At 45.1% G+C, this 16,902-nt stretch overlaps 1 protein-coding gene across 1 annotated transcript in view; it reads left to right on the forward strand.

Annotated features, from left to right (window-relative positions):
- The first annotated feature begins 689 nt into the window (after window positions 1–689).
- Window positions 690–16,902, forward strand: part of ELOVL6 (ELOVL fatty acid elongase 6) — a 211,743-nt gene continuing 195,530 nt past the window's right edge. The window contains exon 1 of the mRNA XM_074589359.1: window positions 690–804. The gene's annotated coding sequence lies outside the window, so the exon portion shown is untranslated. The remainder of the gene's footprint in view (window positions 805–16,902) is intronic.

The following is a 16,902-nucleotide window of genomic DNA, read 5'->3' on the forward strand; positions in this document are numbered from 1 at the left end:
CCTCTCTCATTTGGCGTGCACTTACTTGGAAATTGTCAGAGAAGACACTCGACCACTGTTATTCACACCAAGCAATATGCGCCTCTAAAAAGATTGCCACTAGCTTATTCTGGGGGCTGGGTGGACTGACAGCCCTGCTTAATGTTTAATACAACTCCCCCAAATACCCAAAGGTTTCGCTCAGCCCTTTCGGTGCAGAGCCCCCCTTTTTAACACCCTGGGAGCTCAAACTGAAGAGAAAATGAGCAGCACACAGCACTCTTCCGCGTAAACCTCCCAGTCATCCCAAAGATGTTGGAGCTGCATTGCAATAGGCAATTGCAACTACATCTAATCGTCTCCCTTATTTAAGTGTTATATTTTTTGCAGGAAATATGTAACTTTTGTTTGACAGTGCAACAGGGTGGTCCTCTTTAAGTAGTCGAAAGAACCTGGAGCCAGTTTCCCCTCCTGCTCCCCCTGCCCCCCCCCCAGTAAGCTCTTTTTAAGGAAGTAGATGTGTGAAAGAGCAGCAGACAAGATAGAGACCGGAGCCAGATGTTCCTCCAAGAGCTGCCTCCTGACTGGGATAGAAACCCAGCTGTTCGCTGACTCAGGGGCATTCCAGGCAGAAAGCTCTGGGATTTGCCGTGTGTGTGCGAGAGAAAGGCACAGCCTGCACTCCCCTGCGCCGACTCTTCCCAGCTTGCAGATGGAGGGGGGAGGCGTGTGCTTGGCTGGGAAAAGGATGCTGCGAGGATGGCGAGTGTGTGCTGAACAACCCTTTCCGGAGAAAGCCTCAGCTCCCAAAATCATGCCAATGAGGTAGGTAGGTGCATTTCTCCTGGGACCTATATTAAGAAATCCTGCTCTGTGAAGTGAACTGCTGCCTTAAATAGTCTGGGCATTTGTATAATTTATAGGAAGAATGCCGAGGAAATGGCTCTGTTATGGATGTGCTGTAGGCTGACAGCTTGCGCCTGGCTTTTAAAATATATTGGATATTTCTGGGCATATTTACAAACATCTCCTAGTTAGGATAATAAGCCACTTGGCCAAAGTCAACATAAGCTGCAGCACACATTATATCCCCGACCAAACCATACCTTCTATCCAAAAATCATGGTTCAGCCTCAGAAAAACCTCCCCACTCCAACCTGTGTTTAATGCCATTCATTCTGGGGGAAGACAGAGTTTCCCTGCACCATTGGTCCATAGGTTGCAGCCCCCAACTGAGGGTCTGGCAGGATGCGGCTCTACGGGCTGTACGTATTGCTTGCTCGGAGATGTCTCCCAATAACATGCCATGAAGAAGGAAGAAAAGCCCATCTTTAGGGTTGTTTTTGTTTTATGCTTTCCCAACGTTCAGGAACAGGTGCCACACACGTAAACGCCATGCTAAATGGACATCTGAGGGTCTCGCATATAAATTCTGGAGAGGTGTGCCCGTTTCTCAGGACTCTGAAGGTGTGCATGGCAAGCCTCTGTACTCTGTACCCGTTCTTATTCACAGTGTATTTCATTGTGAGACACAGCCAGTGACAATTATCCACACTGGGAAGACTAGGGCAGGCTGTGGCTCTTCGCTGCTGAGCAGACATGTCATTCAGCTGCATCTAAATTACCTCCTCAGGCACAGAGGTCTCGGCAGGCTGTGAACCACCTGGGTTATCTGTCCTCTGCCACTTCAGGCTGGATGTGCAGGTTAGAGGGAGAGAGCTTGGCATGCAGTCATGCCTGTGGCTTTGTTTTGGGAGGCTCAGCAGGGCTGTGTTGCTTGTGAGCCTGGCCTTCCTTGGAGCTGGCCACCTGGCCCCTGGCGGTCCCCAACCCCTGGGACGACACACACTGCCAAGCCGGGGCTGTGAGTTCGGGTGGCTGAGGTCCAGCACCGTAGGCAGAGGAAAACCTTGGCAGCTCCGCGGGCTCACTTTCACTTACGGCCAGGATTAGGAGCACGTCTCGTCCTCCTTGATAAAGCCCAGCATGGGAGCGGGTTTGACCTGCTCCTAAGCCAAGTGTGGCTCAGCAGCCAAAGCCTGGCCAGCTCTGCTTCACACTGCTGCACCCCACATCTTCACGGTTTTGAGGTTTGCCTCCAAAAACCTGACTGTAAAGTGGCAGTGCTGGGGATGCCAAGTCACAGCTTCAGCTCCTGGATAGGAAGAGCTGCAGAAGTGAAGTACTGGAGAAGGGGGCATTATTGCTCCTCTGACTGCACCGAGACCCCCTCTGGGAAAACAGCTTATTAGTATTTTATAGTGCTTTTAATTGGTAGTGTTACTTGCTAGCTTTGCAATACAATAATCCCAAGGAAGACGGGTTCGCATTCAGCTAAGCACTGCAAGCTAGCACAAGGTGAGAAATTCCCTGCTCAGAAAGGCTGCCATTTAAATAGATAAGGCAAATTGTAGGAGGAGAAACAGAGCTAGAGAAAAGTGAAAAGACTTGCTCAAGGTCACATGGCAGATCAGTGCCAGATCAGCAAAACAGTCTGGTTGTCTGAACTGCCAGTCTGCTGTCCTGTGAAATCTTTGGAAAAAAGTCTTTAATAGCTGTAGCTATCCTTGTGCCCATAGTGACCCTGTGCAAATAATATCTCAGAACTCAAATTCTGGCATCCCAGAAATGAGAATTCCATATTTTATGCACTCGGCGTATGATCCCCTAAGGTGGCTAATGTGAAAGCGGAATGGTTTGTTGGATCGGTCATTTATTTTTAAAATTTAACTTTTGGAACGCATAGTTATACTGAAGTCTATTTTTCTTCCATGGTCAGAGGAACATGCTGGTGACCATAATCTTGGCTAAAATATAGGATAAGGAACTCTTCGTCCTTCCCCCCCATGTGCTATTTTGAGTTGGCATGTGTTTACAGAGATAACATTTGATGTCATAGTTGCCACATTTGACAGAGAAAAGCCTGAGAGAACCATTAACTATAGGACGAGTCAGCAATCTAAGGCATCTTTGTCCTTTGCTAAATGATTAGCTCAAAGCAATGATTCTTCTGAAGTTTCCACCCCAAGAAAATCCTACAAACAAACACTCTAATAGCTATTATAAAATAAAGAATCCTTTATACATAACAGAATTTTACAACTGTGCAAAATCAACTCATCTTTATTGCCTACAAGAAAGAATATTTATTTGTCATTCATTTCTAAATGCATTATAGCAACATTAACTAGTTTGTTAATGTTTTGTATTTGTAATGTATTGAAATGTATTATAAATAATATAGATTTGAAAGCATCAGCGAATGAAAGAATAGAAACTAGAGACAAATAGGAGTCTGGATGCCAGATTTCTTTTTCTGCTCCAGCACTTGGTCGCTTTGTAACCCTGGGTATATCACTTAACCGCCCCACCTCATCGCATCTGCATTCAAAAGGCAACGATGACTTCTAATTCACAGAAAGATGTTTCTCCTTCTCCATAGACCCAGGTCCTTAATCCTCCCTGCGATCTCCTTGTGAAAATTTTGGAAGAAGTTTTTTATCTCAATGAATCCAGGTAATCCCTAATGAGTTGTGAAACCTACAGGATCATATTATTCAGTATTTTAAATGTTGCTGCCAAATATAAGAGTTGTGTGGGAACTATGTTTGTGGGATGCTGCTGGTCATAGCTGCTTTGAAGACCCTTGAAGGGAAGATGATACTGCCCCAGACCACATCTTAGATGCCTCCAAGCAAGCAGAGGAGACACTGATAATTTTGCCTGCAGCTCAGTTGGTTTCTGGACTGTAAAACTCCCTCACCGTAGCTGTAAGAAGGGGAAGATGGGAACAGGATAGGGACAGCTTAATTTGTCTCTGTAGGGGAGGGGAAAACAGTGCACAGGAGGTCCTTTGGATAATGGGATCTGAGCAGCTGAGGGAAGATCCCACGCTGAAACATATTTAACTTCACTACTAATGGGTTAAGAAGACCGAGCTTATTTTTAACACACTACTTGTGAAACATTCTTCCTTTTCCTTGAAGAAGTACTTTGGCAAAAGGTGTGGCACAGATGCCTGTAATAGTAAACGCTGTTACTGGGAAACATGGCACTACATTGCATCCATAAGAATGTAAAGTTTCCTTTTGTAAAAGACTATTTTAGGCCCTTAAAATTTTTCAATACTTTCCATCATACCAAAAACATCCACGAAGGATGTCTATCCTTGGTCGATGATTTATTTATCTTTTGGTTAAAGATTCAGCAGAAATGTCTCAGCCAGTATTTCCAAGGATAATTAAATTAATCTGTTGTTTGGCTCATTTTCTAAAGGGAGAAAAACACCTCCATCTTGCTGCAGAGAACTGGCTTGTATGTGCTTAGGAGCAGGGATGTGAATTTGCTGACAGGGTTACTCTGATGTCAGGAATATGCCCTTTGCTTTGCTACCTAATGTCAGCCAAATTTGTGAAACTCTAGTTTGGACACACTCTGGAGAGACTTGTCAGAGCTGGGCAGCTAAATTCTCTGCAGATTACACGTGCTGTAGCTCTCATCAGACCACGGCTGCTGTAGGAAGCACGCATCCATGCATTACAGAGCCAAAACAGTGCAGTACATCCCAGCTGGTTCCCCATGATGATGGCAAGGTGGGGGCTGCTGCTTGCTTCACTTTCTGGAACCACCCAGACACCACTTTCTGTAACCACCAGGGTCTGTCAAACAGACCTGCAGGCTGCGCTTTTGAACCCCAGCTACCCAGCCCAGGCTCCACTGGGCTGGGCAGGCTTGTCCTCGGCCAGCTTGGAAGACCTTGAGGGGGGTTTGTGGCCAAGTGGTGGCCGAAATCACCTCTTTCTGTAAAGCAGAACTTGCCAAAAGAATTAAGTCAGCCAGGCCAGACTGAAATTTAGGGAGGGCTGAGCGCTTTCTCCATAGAGATGATAGCTAAGCATTGCTTGAGTCAGAAGGGCATGCCTAGCTGAAGACCATGAAAGACAGCACAGACAAGGGCATTAGAAAGAGCTGCAATGGGTTCTATCCCTTCTAGAGTTTGTAAGCATAAGCAGAGGGCAATCGGCATGGACAAGGAAGGCAACAACAGCGGTTGTGGTTGGAGTTCTTCATTGGCATGGGGAAGAGCATGCCAGGGGGAAGCAGCACAGCCTGAGTGGCTGGGCCCTGCTGCCAGCATCACCTCTGCCATGGCCGTGCAAAGCCAGGTGGCTACTGCTTCCACCCAGGAAGGGCTCAGGGCTGAGGTGTCAGCAGCTGGCAAGGAAGTGGGGCTGTCACCCTCAGACAGACTGGGAGTGACATGCCTCTGTCCCCAGGATTTTGCACAGAGGAACTCAGTTCTGGCCCATCCCATTTTCTCTGCCCTCCATCTGGCGAAATGGGTTGTATCTTTGTCTTCTTATCCCAGGAGAGGAAAACGGTGGTTTGCTACACAGCTGAGAAGCCTCAAGCTTCATGTGTGGGGCCAGGGGGCCAAAGAGCAGTACTGGTGTGCAGCCTTCAGCTCCCGGGACAGTGCCTACATGATCAGGACTGGCAGCACTTTAGACTTCCACAGGGCACGTACATGTCACGGTGATGTCCCCAGCCCACGGTTGGGTCAGGACCTTGCTGTGTAAAATTCCCCACACCTAGCATGGAGCTGCAGTAGGCCCTGGGATGGAGACCTGGGGGCACACAGTGGCTCTGCCGCAAGTCAACATCGGCAGTTAGTAGCTTGTATCTGTAGATGAGCGGTTTTACGCCTATGCATGGAGATCGTGACTTCTTGTTACGATAGCTGGAGAAGGGAGGTGTGGGAAGCTGGAGTTTGAGGAGGCTTTTAACCAGTGCCACCCAGATCCTGATGCGAGAGAGGAGGCGGCTATCACAAATGTTGGCTCTAAGGGAACACTGAACCGTACATTTTTTCTGCAAAATCCTTTATTCAAACCCCATTTAGTCCAATGGAAATAATTGCTAGCCATGTCACAGGTAAATAATGCCAGTGGGATTTGTATCATGTAACGGTGAGTAACTGAAGAATAAGAGTGTCACCTCTAAGGTATAGTAGTTTTCTGGAAACTTCTTGACTTTAGTCTCTCTGTGCTCGTTTCACCATGTTAAAAATGAAGGCAATACTTTTTATGTTTTTCCTCCCCAGGAAAGTTTCATTTGCCTTCTAGCCACACGAAAATAGAGACAGGAACAAAAGAAAAAAAAAAGGGAAAATAAAATAAGCAAAAAGAATTAGATTTTTTTTTCTTAAAATCTTTGAACATTTTAAAAACCAAACATTTTTCACAAAAAAAGCACTCACATCTGTTATTTATAAAATTCCATTTTTATGTGATTTTAAATTTTTTTTTTACTGGCTCCCATTCAGATACCAACAAAACAAATCAGGCACAAGTATTACATGTTGTACCAGTAAGTGCTGGAGTCCCTGAAAGAATATAGCAGCGATTATTTTTTTTCTAAAGATTTGGCAAGGGACGTGTGTTTGGAGGAGGGATAGAAAGAAGCGAGGTAGCTTGAGAACAAAGAGAAGGGTGATTAATAGAGTACAACCCTCTTTATCTTCTTTGTCTCCAGATACCAAAAATATTCAGGTGAGTAAAGAAAATGGCAAGTAAGCATTACATCCCTGATGAGAACCTCAGTCAAATGAAACAGACTTTCAGATAAATCCATTTTCTTCTTCAGATGAATATATTCAAAAAGGCACAAGCTTGTCAGCTTGGGCACTAGACTTATTTTTAAACATTTATCTAGTCAGCATGCCAAGCTCCTAGATATGCTCATAAGCAAAATTCTTAAGCCCAGTGCTTTATAACTGCAGAATGGCGCTGTCGTCTTTCTTGGGAAACGCATTATTTCGGCCGGGTTTGCACAGAGAAGCTGTGTCGCTTCAACCACTTGGGCATAAGAGCACCAGCACAACCTTTCCCCTCTCCCCCGTGTCGTGACTGCTATTATACCAACATAAAGACCCCATACCGATATTATTATTCCTTGCCAGGAAAAGAAATGAATTGCAAGCACCTTCCTGCCACTGTAAGTGAATTGATACCAGGAACTGTAGAGGCAGTTAAAAGACCCCCCTCGTGCTTCCCCCCCCCCCCCCCCCCCGCCAAGTCTCCCACACAACCGACACAGTTAGACTTGTACAAAATCTACCATACAGCAGGCTTTCATGGACCAGGAGTCTTTACCCTTTTTTAATCCATTTAGATTAACAGCAGTGCACTGCTAATTCACATGGCAAAGGGCAAAGGGGTTTTTGCAAGGCACAACTTTTTCTTGTAGCAAAAATAGATGAAACCCACTTTCCTCCAAAGAATTGATTACTGGATGCCTTTGTGGGTTTTGTACAGCACTCTGGTCATGTGAACTAGGTGTAGTTTGGTGAATGTGAAAGCTTAACCCCCCTTCCTCCAACCATATGTGTGGAAGGAAAGAATTTGTATTTAAGATTGTAAAAAATACAACAGCTGTGTATTTATTTTTTTTTTATACATAACATTTTTGGTTTTACATGTAATACCAAGCATTTTAAAATAACAGAAACACAGAGCTCTCTGAAGTTTTCAAAAAATGTCGGTCGTGCTAACAACCTCAATCTCCAGTAAACTGGTAACACATTTCAATGTGAAACAAATATAGTCATAAGTTTGTTTTGTTAAGGGCTAACCTTGTGCTGTTAACATTGCTGCTAGTCCAAAGGAGCCTTGGTCAGTAAAGAAGTTTCTTGTGAGATGGACAACTAAATATTGTGGATTTATTAAATATTAAAGGATTACGTGCCCTTTACGTATATAACTTGTTTGGATTGGGTTTTTTGGCCACTCAAGGACTTTCACTAATAGAAATCTAGCAGTTCAGAATCCAGGCTATTGCTGCTGCCCCAGTTGAGCTAAGCTGCTAAAGCAATTTTTAGATTCGACATGGTCTCTGATGTGCCACCTAGCATTTGGTTACATCAGTACTATTTGACCTAATGCAATAAAGATAGGTGCTGTAATAATTCTAAGAGAAGAGAACTATATATACATATATATACACACACAGTGGCAGGTGTCACCAGAAATGATCATAAACTGGAGGGGAGGCACATGAAGGCAATTTGTACTCATGTTCATTTAAATTTTTAAAATCTCCTTTAGTATTCAGAATTTTATTTCTGGAAATTTTCTCAAAGCAGTGGGAGATCCCTCAGCAATTAAATGAAGATGCAAATATTTAAAAAATCCTAACACTGGGCATAAGTATATGAACTAGTCAGTGACATTATTCACGTAGTTAAAGTTCGGCTTGTGCTTCAGTTCTTTGCTGAAAGAACCAAAAAGATTTTTTCCTTGCTTGCTCAGCAAAGAAATCACATTGGTGTTAAAAAAAAGGCTTTCTGTATGAACTGGTTATTAGTCACATTCTGTCGGTCTGTCAGATTTCGCTTCCTCCTTGCCTGACGCCACATCCACTGAATCTCCATTCACCTGTAGAGTAAGGCAAATAGAATAAACCAGGGCCTGATTTTTCTTGTATAAAGTATTACCACAAGATCTCAGTCTGGAAACAAAAATAAAAAAACTGGTGGATTAGTAGAGATTAAAACTACAAAAAGTTATTTTCTCCCACTATTCAGTCAAATTTGAGGGTAGCCTTAAATCTGCACTCGCTTGCGCTTACCATTCTTTTAAAATCTTCCAGTGAAAACTGAGATTTGATTTTCTTGACAGTAAAATGTCAGCAGCAGTATGAGAGGCTGTTCTTCCAGGCCATGATGGAGACAAAGATTGCACGGCCTTTCTTTTCCTCTTCCCTTCCTCGGGCTCTGTTTCATTTTCTTACCCTGTGATAAATGGCACTTAGATCCAGGCGGATCCTGCTGTATCGCAAGCACGGCTTCTTTAAGCATAACATGGTGCTCTCTGTACCAGCGTGCAGCCGGAGCCTGGGGTGGTGCAGAGTGCATACCTCCATCCAGCCTCCTGAAATGCAGCGAGGGTATGGGCGTAAGCTGTCCTCTGTGTACGTCAGATCTGGAAAGTAAAAGCTGATTTTTGTTTGTATAAAGCATAGAGCCAACATGGTCACCAAACATAACCGTGCTGATAATTTCTGCTAATAACAATAACTTCGGGCTAATACATATCGTGGGGGGTAGTGATGTTATCTTGCTTACTAACATGTAGACCTTTTCAGCTCCTGTCCTGCAAATTATATCACACAGTTGGTGCTCCATAGAGAGACGGCTCCTCTTTAGCGGACCAGATGGCAGGTTTAGGGCTTTTAAAGGCTGTATCCAAAACCCACCAGAGCAAACAGACTCGGTCATTTTGCATCCGGCGACTCTTTGCTGAGCGCATGAAACAAAGAGCTAGCTTCTGCGCTCACATAGATGCACAAAGCTGATCATTTCAGCTTTGTGAGGAGGGATTAATTCCTGGTGGCTGTGTCTCGCCTCGGGGACAGGGGTACTCCTTATTACTGCACCTCATGGAGGTCGCTATGGTTCCCTCCAAGCTCACAGACCCCCTTTCCCACCTCCAGACCAGGCAGGGGGCAAAGCAGAGCGATTGCATTCCCACATTTCATCCCAACGCAGAGTCAAGATATAGCTGAGGCAGACAGCAGGACCCAGGAGCTAAGCGCTACTCAGGGTCAGACTGCATAAACACAGTCAGTATTAAATCTGTATTATTTGCTTTCGCTGCAGTGCCTCGGGTCTCTGAGAACCTTACTGTGCCAGGCACTGTACAAGTCCAGAACAAACTTACCCCGATTTAGACTTTGAATAAGGACAGCATTGAATCAAGACAGATTTAGAACACAGCCTTTAAAGATATCATTAAAAATATTTTATACCCTGATTTTTTTGAGAAACCCCCCTTCCCTTTCCCCTTTAGAGGGGAGACCTTGTCAGGTACTACATAAATGTTTACAGAAAGGTGTTTATGACTCAACATTAAATAATGGTTTAAGATGGAAATGTTGACAGAGCCTGAGTGCTAGCAATGCTTCTAAGAATCTCGATGCATCTGGGAATTTATTTCCTTTTACAGCCTATGATAAAAAAGAGAATAGCTCTACCTGTGTTTTAAAATACAAGCAAAACTTCCCATCAAGGGCCAACCAAAATGATCTGTAATCCCTGAAAAAAAAGAATCCCTGAAAACAGGGACAAAACCTCTACTATAGATGTTTCAGCAGCAAAAACAACATAAAAAATCATCTCCATATGTCACATAGATGCCTTTTTCTGTTTACATCTCATTGTTTCAGAAATCATGATTTTTATCTAGTGCTGTCTTTTCATTTTTCTGTTCCCCTTGTTTGTCTTTTTATCTTAAAATGTGTATTTGCTTCAGAAAAGCCTTCTTAATTTTGACCCACTGGTGGCCCGGCTAAGCGCTGAGCTAATATTGACTAATATTTTAAAATAAATTGCTCCCTCTAGTGAGATCGCAGCAGTACTGATGTCTAGCAGATGTGACTGAAAACTGCGTGTGTGTGTTTTTCCGTACCACTCGATTAAGCAGTTGGCTCATCATGGATTTGATTCTGCGCTCTTTACTCAGACAAAACTCCAGATGATCTCAAGAGGAGACTTGCCTGAGCAAGGAGTGCATGATAAGGCCTTCTACATTTAAGATAATATTATTTACAAAGGCTTATGCCTCCTACACCATTAAAACCTTCCCTTAAACAACGCGCCAATTAACTAGCAGACCTTTGGAGAAGCATGCTAGCTAGAAGAATGCTAAAGCCTTTGCTCTGAATAGGTTTCATACAAACAATACTGTTATCACCGTCTCCTTCATTTCTTTCAGCTCAAGATGTTTGAAAAAAAAATTAAAAAAAAATCCAATTAAAGGTAGACTTCACTCCAAACATGAGCTGGGTGCTTCAGGATGTCCCCCTACATCTAGCAGCCTTTAAAGTAAAAAAATATTAATATTGTATATTTTGTGGTGTCTTCAAAAGGCTCCTGAGCAAAAAGACATTAAAAAGGAACAGCATTAGCGTTCTTTTCAGCACCTTCTACCATTTTGGCATGGTAGTATCAGAAATAAAGCACCCATTTCATAAGGAAATGGGTGCCCTTTCTCTTTTTAGTTAATAGACCTACTCTGGGAACACTTGGGAATAATTCCTAGGGAGGCAAGGAACAGGGTGCTGGGATGCATCTCTGCTAATTCGTGTGAGCTACTCATCAGCAATGTTACCCTGAAGCTGGCTATGCAGTCACTGCAAGTGCTGCAGACACCTCCTCCCTCCCCGAGCATCCAGGCCAGGCGGAGGCCATAGCCAGAGGAGGCCATTGCCTGGCTGTCCTCCCCTCCCAGCACAGGTGGGCGGCAGCTCTCCAAGCAAAACCATGCCAGCGGTGAGGTGGAAAACCCATAAGTGGTGTCTCGTTATCAGCCATCCCGCTCTCTGCTCCCCACAGTCTGCCGGGCAGGGCAGGGGCCGCTGCTGGTGGAGGGCTTGAGGCCATGCTGCCGGCGTGGCTGGCAGGGGACCTGCCACCTGTCCCCACCTCCGGGAGTGGGTCTGGGGGGCTCTCGGCAGAGGTGACCCGCTAGCACAGCCAACCCCATGCCGAGCCCGGCAGCGCTGCGAAGCCATGCTGGCTGCCGCAGGGTGATTTCATTAGCGGCGCAGCCTGATTTCATTAGTTGGATGATTGGATTACCATCCGATGAGTGGCTGTAACGAGAGGGGCCCCGGCCCTCCCTCGTGCGCCAGCGGCGTGAGGGACGCGACCTGCTGGGGTTTGGGTGCTGCCCAGCCTCACGCAGGGGGAAAGGGGCACTGCAGACCAGGCAGTATGGTGCCAGGGCCTTTCTTTCTCCCTCCCAACGCCCTGCCTGCCACTTGGAGTAGACATAAATGCTTGGTAGGCTCCCGGCCCCTTGAGAGTGGTCTCCCTCACGATGGCGGCCTCAGGACCTGTTGTGCCGGGAGGGGCCACCCCCTCTCATCCCCAAGCACCGCCGCCATCCAACACCGTGGTGAGGAGGCAGAGCGCACTGTCGGTGACCCTGCCAGGGAGAGCCCACAAGAGGAGCTGAGGCGGCTGCACCTCTGGGGGTTGTGAAGGGACCTTGCTACCCAGCGGCTGGCGTGAGATGAAGCCAGCAGGCCACCATGCTGCACGAGGGCCCAACTCCCCTGTGGCCCAGAGCCCAGCGGCAGGGCCGAGCCCCCGTTCGTGCTCTCAAGGAGAAGCTTTTTACTTTAAAAGAGAAAAACGGCAGCTTGACTGGTGTGAGATAAATATCTGGAAGAGGCCTCGGCCCCCTCAGACTGCGTAAGAGCAAGGCCACCCCACTGGAGGATGTTGGTGTGAGGGGAAGAGGGAAACATGCCCAAATACAGGGACCTTGTGCTCCAAACCCTTGTTTCTGTCAGGGCCAACTCTGCCCCACCACTGGGCACAAGGCTTTGGTCACCATAGCCCATGGAAAGTCAGCTGCGCAAGGGAGGCCCATCCCTCTGGTGGCTTCTCCTCCCGGCCTGCCTGCCCGGCTGCCCGAGGGAAAGGGGCAGCCTGTGCCAGCCGCCATCTTCCAGGTGCTGAGGGGACAGGTGCCCTGCCTGGGGACACCATTCCCTGGCCTGGCTCTTGCTCTCCAGCCTCCCTTTTTAATGCTGTGAAAAGCGTCACTGAACCACTGAGGCTACAGACACAGCCATGACCGTGAGGCTGTGTCCGTTTTCTGTAAGCAAAGCTTGACTGGCCAGAACGCTTCTCCGGAGGTCTGAGCAGACCCGTGTCTGCAGGAAAGCAGCCACCACAGGAAGCAGTGGATGACTCGTTCTTCTGAAAATGAAGTAATGACTTAAAGGCAGGTGCTAAGGTTTCTTAAACAAATATTTCCTAACTTCTTTTCAGTGAGGAATAAAAGAACATATGACTCCCCAAAGCAATGGATTAAAGAAAGCAAACACAAGCCCATTTTGGAAATGTTGAGGGCTTTGTTGCGGGCTACCGGCAGGCCTGAGGGGAAGACCTGCCTCTGAGGAGAAGCGGCTGGGCAGCACTGGCCCTGCCGTTCCCTGCCCCACCTCCGGCAGCCAGAGCTCCTTCCCGACTGCAGCCTGGCTCCTGCCATGGCCCCGCAGCATTTTGCTGAACGCAGCGAGTTACCTGGCGTGATCATGGGCAAACGCTCGTTTCCACAACCCCTCAAAGCACAAGCATGTGTGTTCATAAAGGAAGTCAAGTTTGCAAGGAGAGGTAGTATCTTTCTAATGCCTCAGTTGCTATAGGTTAAGAAAGCTAACAAATACCTGGCTCAGGGTGGTGTAAGGGAGTTTATGGGCGTTTATAGTTTCTGCAAACTACACATGCCTATTTTTGCTAGGAAGCTTTTTTTTTTTTAAAGTTGCAAACAACTGCTTGCAGTAAAATAGTCATTGTGCCAGAGTCCAGCGCGCCTGCTGCATACAGGTGTGCATGCAAGCTTGTCATGACTGTCCTGAGTTCTCAGGGTTTGGCTTCTTGCTCCTTTGGAGCACTGCCCACTGCTTTTTGAAACCTAGCTTGTATTTTCAGCAATTTCTGGTGACTCAAATGGTTAAATGTAATCTTCAAAAGTCTTCAAAGATGTCTAAGGCAACTTTGTTTTTCTTTTTAAGGTGTATTACAACCAGTTAAGGAAGTGTTTCCGTAAGCATGCACGCTGTGCTAAAGCCGATGTAATTAAATGTAATGGCTATCAACTGTCACTAGAGGCTGCTCTTAATACACTGTGGAGAAATAAAAATAGGGAAAAACTGCACTGCGTGTCCTCCACCTCTCATAAAGATTTTTTTTCTTTCTTTTACAAGAGGAAAAGCTCATCACAATGATGCATCTGCGTTGTTATCCTATTTATTTCCATTACTAAACCATTAGTTTAGCAATAAAATTATTCTAGCTATTACAACCCTGTGAGATTAGGCAATGCATGGACAAACCACATTTCCCAGGACACCAATATTCATTTTTTTCTGGTGCACACAGAAAATAGATCAAAAATTTTGAGTTGCATTTTAAGAAGTATTTGAGCAATAGCTCCTAATTATAGTAGGAAGTTTATGTTTTACTTTAAGATATGTTTTTGGAGTATTATACTGCTTGCTGTTTTCTGTCCTTAATCGTCCCCATCTGATTTGTCTTTGACAGGTTGCATTCATCTCATATGTAAGGAGTCCTAGCTAAAATAACAAAAATCCCTTCAATAAATTGCAAAAAGCTCTTAAATATTTTGTGCAGAACAGTTAACATCTAAAACAGCTGTGTTTAAATAAACAAAGCACAGGCTGTTTGTGTCACTAGGACATGTGCGTCAACCTGCTTTGGCAACTTAACTGCCTCTCTGTTTCCATCTTCATTTGGACAGCCCAGAAGGTACACCAAAAACGTCTTTTTCCTGAGTAGACCCATCCATCCATTAGATCAGAATGAGCAGTTTGTTTCGGCCAGATGAGGTGTTCTCCATTCTTTCAAAATGCAAAGATGGCCAAATATTTCTTGCCTTGCTCTGTTGTCTTCACAACGTGCATCTGCAGACATGAGTAGGGGGCGTGGGGAGCAGTCTGGTCTGGCTGGGGTGCAGAGCAGAGGGCACTGTATCGGCATGTTAGCTTAGCATCATGCCTGCATGAACGACATCCTTTGTCCTGGCCCTGACTTTTCTGACTGGGCCACTCTAGTGCCAGCTAAGACATGCTGTTTGGCATCTTACCTGATTTCCTCCTCCTGCACTCTGATCTTAGTGGTGTCTGACTTTCCCTTCGGTTGTGTTGTTTCAATGCTAATTAGGCATTATTGGCTCTGCTGGCTGTTCCGTTTTTGTAATAAGTGGTGACTGACTCAATGTTCATTAGAACCAGTCCCTGCTTGCATCAGCCTTTCTCAAATTGTGCAATTGTGTGCTTCTGTTTTGTGGCTAGGGCGATACCTGAGGGTGTAGTTTGCTCCAGTTCACCTCCTAGTTTGTGCTGGTTCACTTTTGTGCCTGGAGCTTGTCTTTCCTCTGTTGCAGTCTGGCCATGGAGCTCAGCAGCCCCTATGTGAAGCCAACAGTCATGTTATTTCGGGGCATTTGCTGGGGGAGCACATTTTTGTTTGTTTGTTTTTCTCCTGAACTAGGGAGGAGGGGAGTGAGTCTGTGCAGCTTGAATGAAGCTTTGTTTTCTGCTGAGGAAATGAAAAGCTGAAATCTTGTCTCGCCTGACACAGAAAGGTTCCCTTTCACAGGACTGAAACTTTTGGTTTGGAGTCCTTGAGGTGGTAAAGTAAAAGAAGGGCTGCATTTACAAGAGCACTGGAGAGGAATGCCCCTTAAGTGCAGCGGTTGGAGACCTTGTGCAGGAGGTGGAGGAGTTGGTGAATTATTGTTTCTGCTGGAGCAAATTTTAAACCACATGTCTGCCCTTTCAAACTAGCACTCAAACCACTGTACTATGAAATGGTGCTCTGCTACATTTCTAATTAGTTAGGGCCTTTTAATGCAGATCGCAGATTATTACCAGCCTCTGTTGAAGACGTCCATTTTTACTTGAAGTAATAACAAAACATAAGGGCCTGGCAATCCTGTGTTCTTAGATGCTAATGTGAGGCATCAAACTAGAAAGTTACTAATTTGCTTTTAATCCTGGCCATTATTTAAGTACCACAGGAGAATTTAGAAGACCAGGCCCCATATATAGTAATGTGGAAGAGTTCACGTGCATTTCTGTGGAGAGGGCAGAACTAAGCCTTGATCTGTTTGCTTTCTGTGCAAGTCTTTCAGCCCAAGAAAAAGGGGGGGGCGATGACTTTTCATCAGTGATTTTGTAACTTCAGGTCCATAGTGTTTTCTCCAGCTGAAGTTGCTTAATGAACCTGGGTGGGCTGTAATTTCAGTTTGCTGAAAGTGAATATTTGCTAAAATAAATGAATCAAATCAGGTTTTGGCTGCCCACCAGACACCTGGAAAACCTGCTTCTTAGACTGCCATAGCAACTCTTCTGTGTCATAAGAACTTGACCTATGGCTTAACACCTTTTTTGCCATAATGTTGCACAACTTTTGCTCTGGCTTGCACTCCTTGTAAGAAACCATATCAGTGACCAGTTTCTTGTTCACTGCAAACAATTAAAAAAATTCAAAAGTGCTGGAAAGGATATTTAGAGGACACCTGGCCATTTCATCCATCTCCAAAAGAAAACTAGCATTGACGTTCTAAGCTAGGGCGACAGTTGTATGGTGGATATCACATATATAACTGCAACATCTATTTCAAATATACTTTTGATTCTTACTAAGAATAATGACCCTGTATTCCCAGCCTTCCTTTTGAAGAGTTAGGCTCCAGTCCTCTCTCATGCTTGGATCTCTTCCTTTCCCTGACTGCCTGGTTCAGCATCATTAAACTACTAGCAAGCAAATATCAGCTTGATAGCTGTGTCTGGACATCAATTTGTGAAGAAGAGACAGTTGATATGGAAAGGTTTTCTGCAGATGAGGGATTACTGAAACAACTAGTGAGTACTACTTAAGAACAGCATCTCTCAGATACTATGTCATGGTCATGTTTTTCAGGATTTTCTCTTCTCTCACAGTTCTTTAGCATATATGCTGGGAAGCCAAAAGCTCTCAGACTTACCTGAACCAAATATATTTCAAATGCTTTTATAAATAAATTTGTGGGTTTTTTTCTGAAACACATCTTGGAAAAGTTCAGATTTCTGGACAGCCATATGAGCCACCATAGTACCCTGTGAGCTGTAGAGCATTTCCTTAGTTTCATGCAGCTATACCTTTCTGTACCAGTTTTCCACATACAGGCATATATTCAGCTGCCATAGGTGTGTATATGAAATTGGAATACCTCCAGGTCAACTGGCTTCTGCCTAAACACTTGGGAAAGCAAACACAACCTTGTTTGACTAACTTTCATAATTGGACACATAATAACACAAGATGAAGATTTAATCTGGCAGTAT

Source organism: Larus michahellis, chromosome 5 (genome assembly GCF_964199755.1).
Source record: "Larus michahellis chromosome 5, bLarMic1.1, whole genome shotgun sequence".
Classification (NCBI taxonomy): domain Eukaryota; kingdom Metazoa; phylum Chordata; class Aves; order Charadriiformes; family Laridae; genus Larus; species Larus michahellis.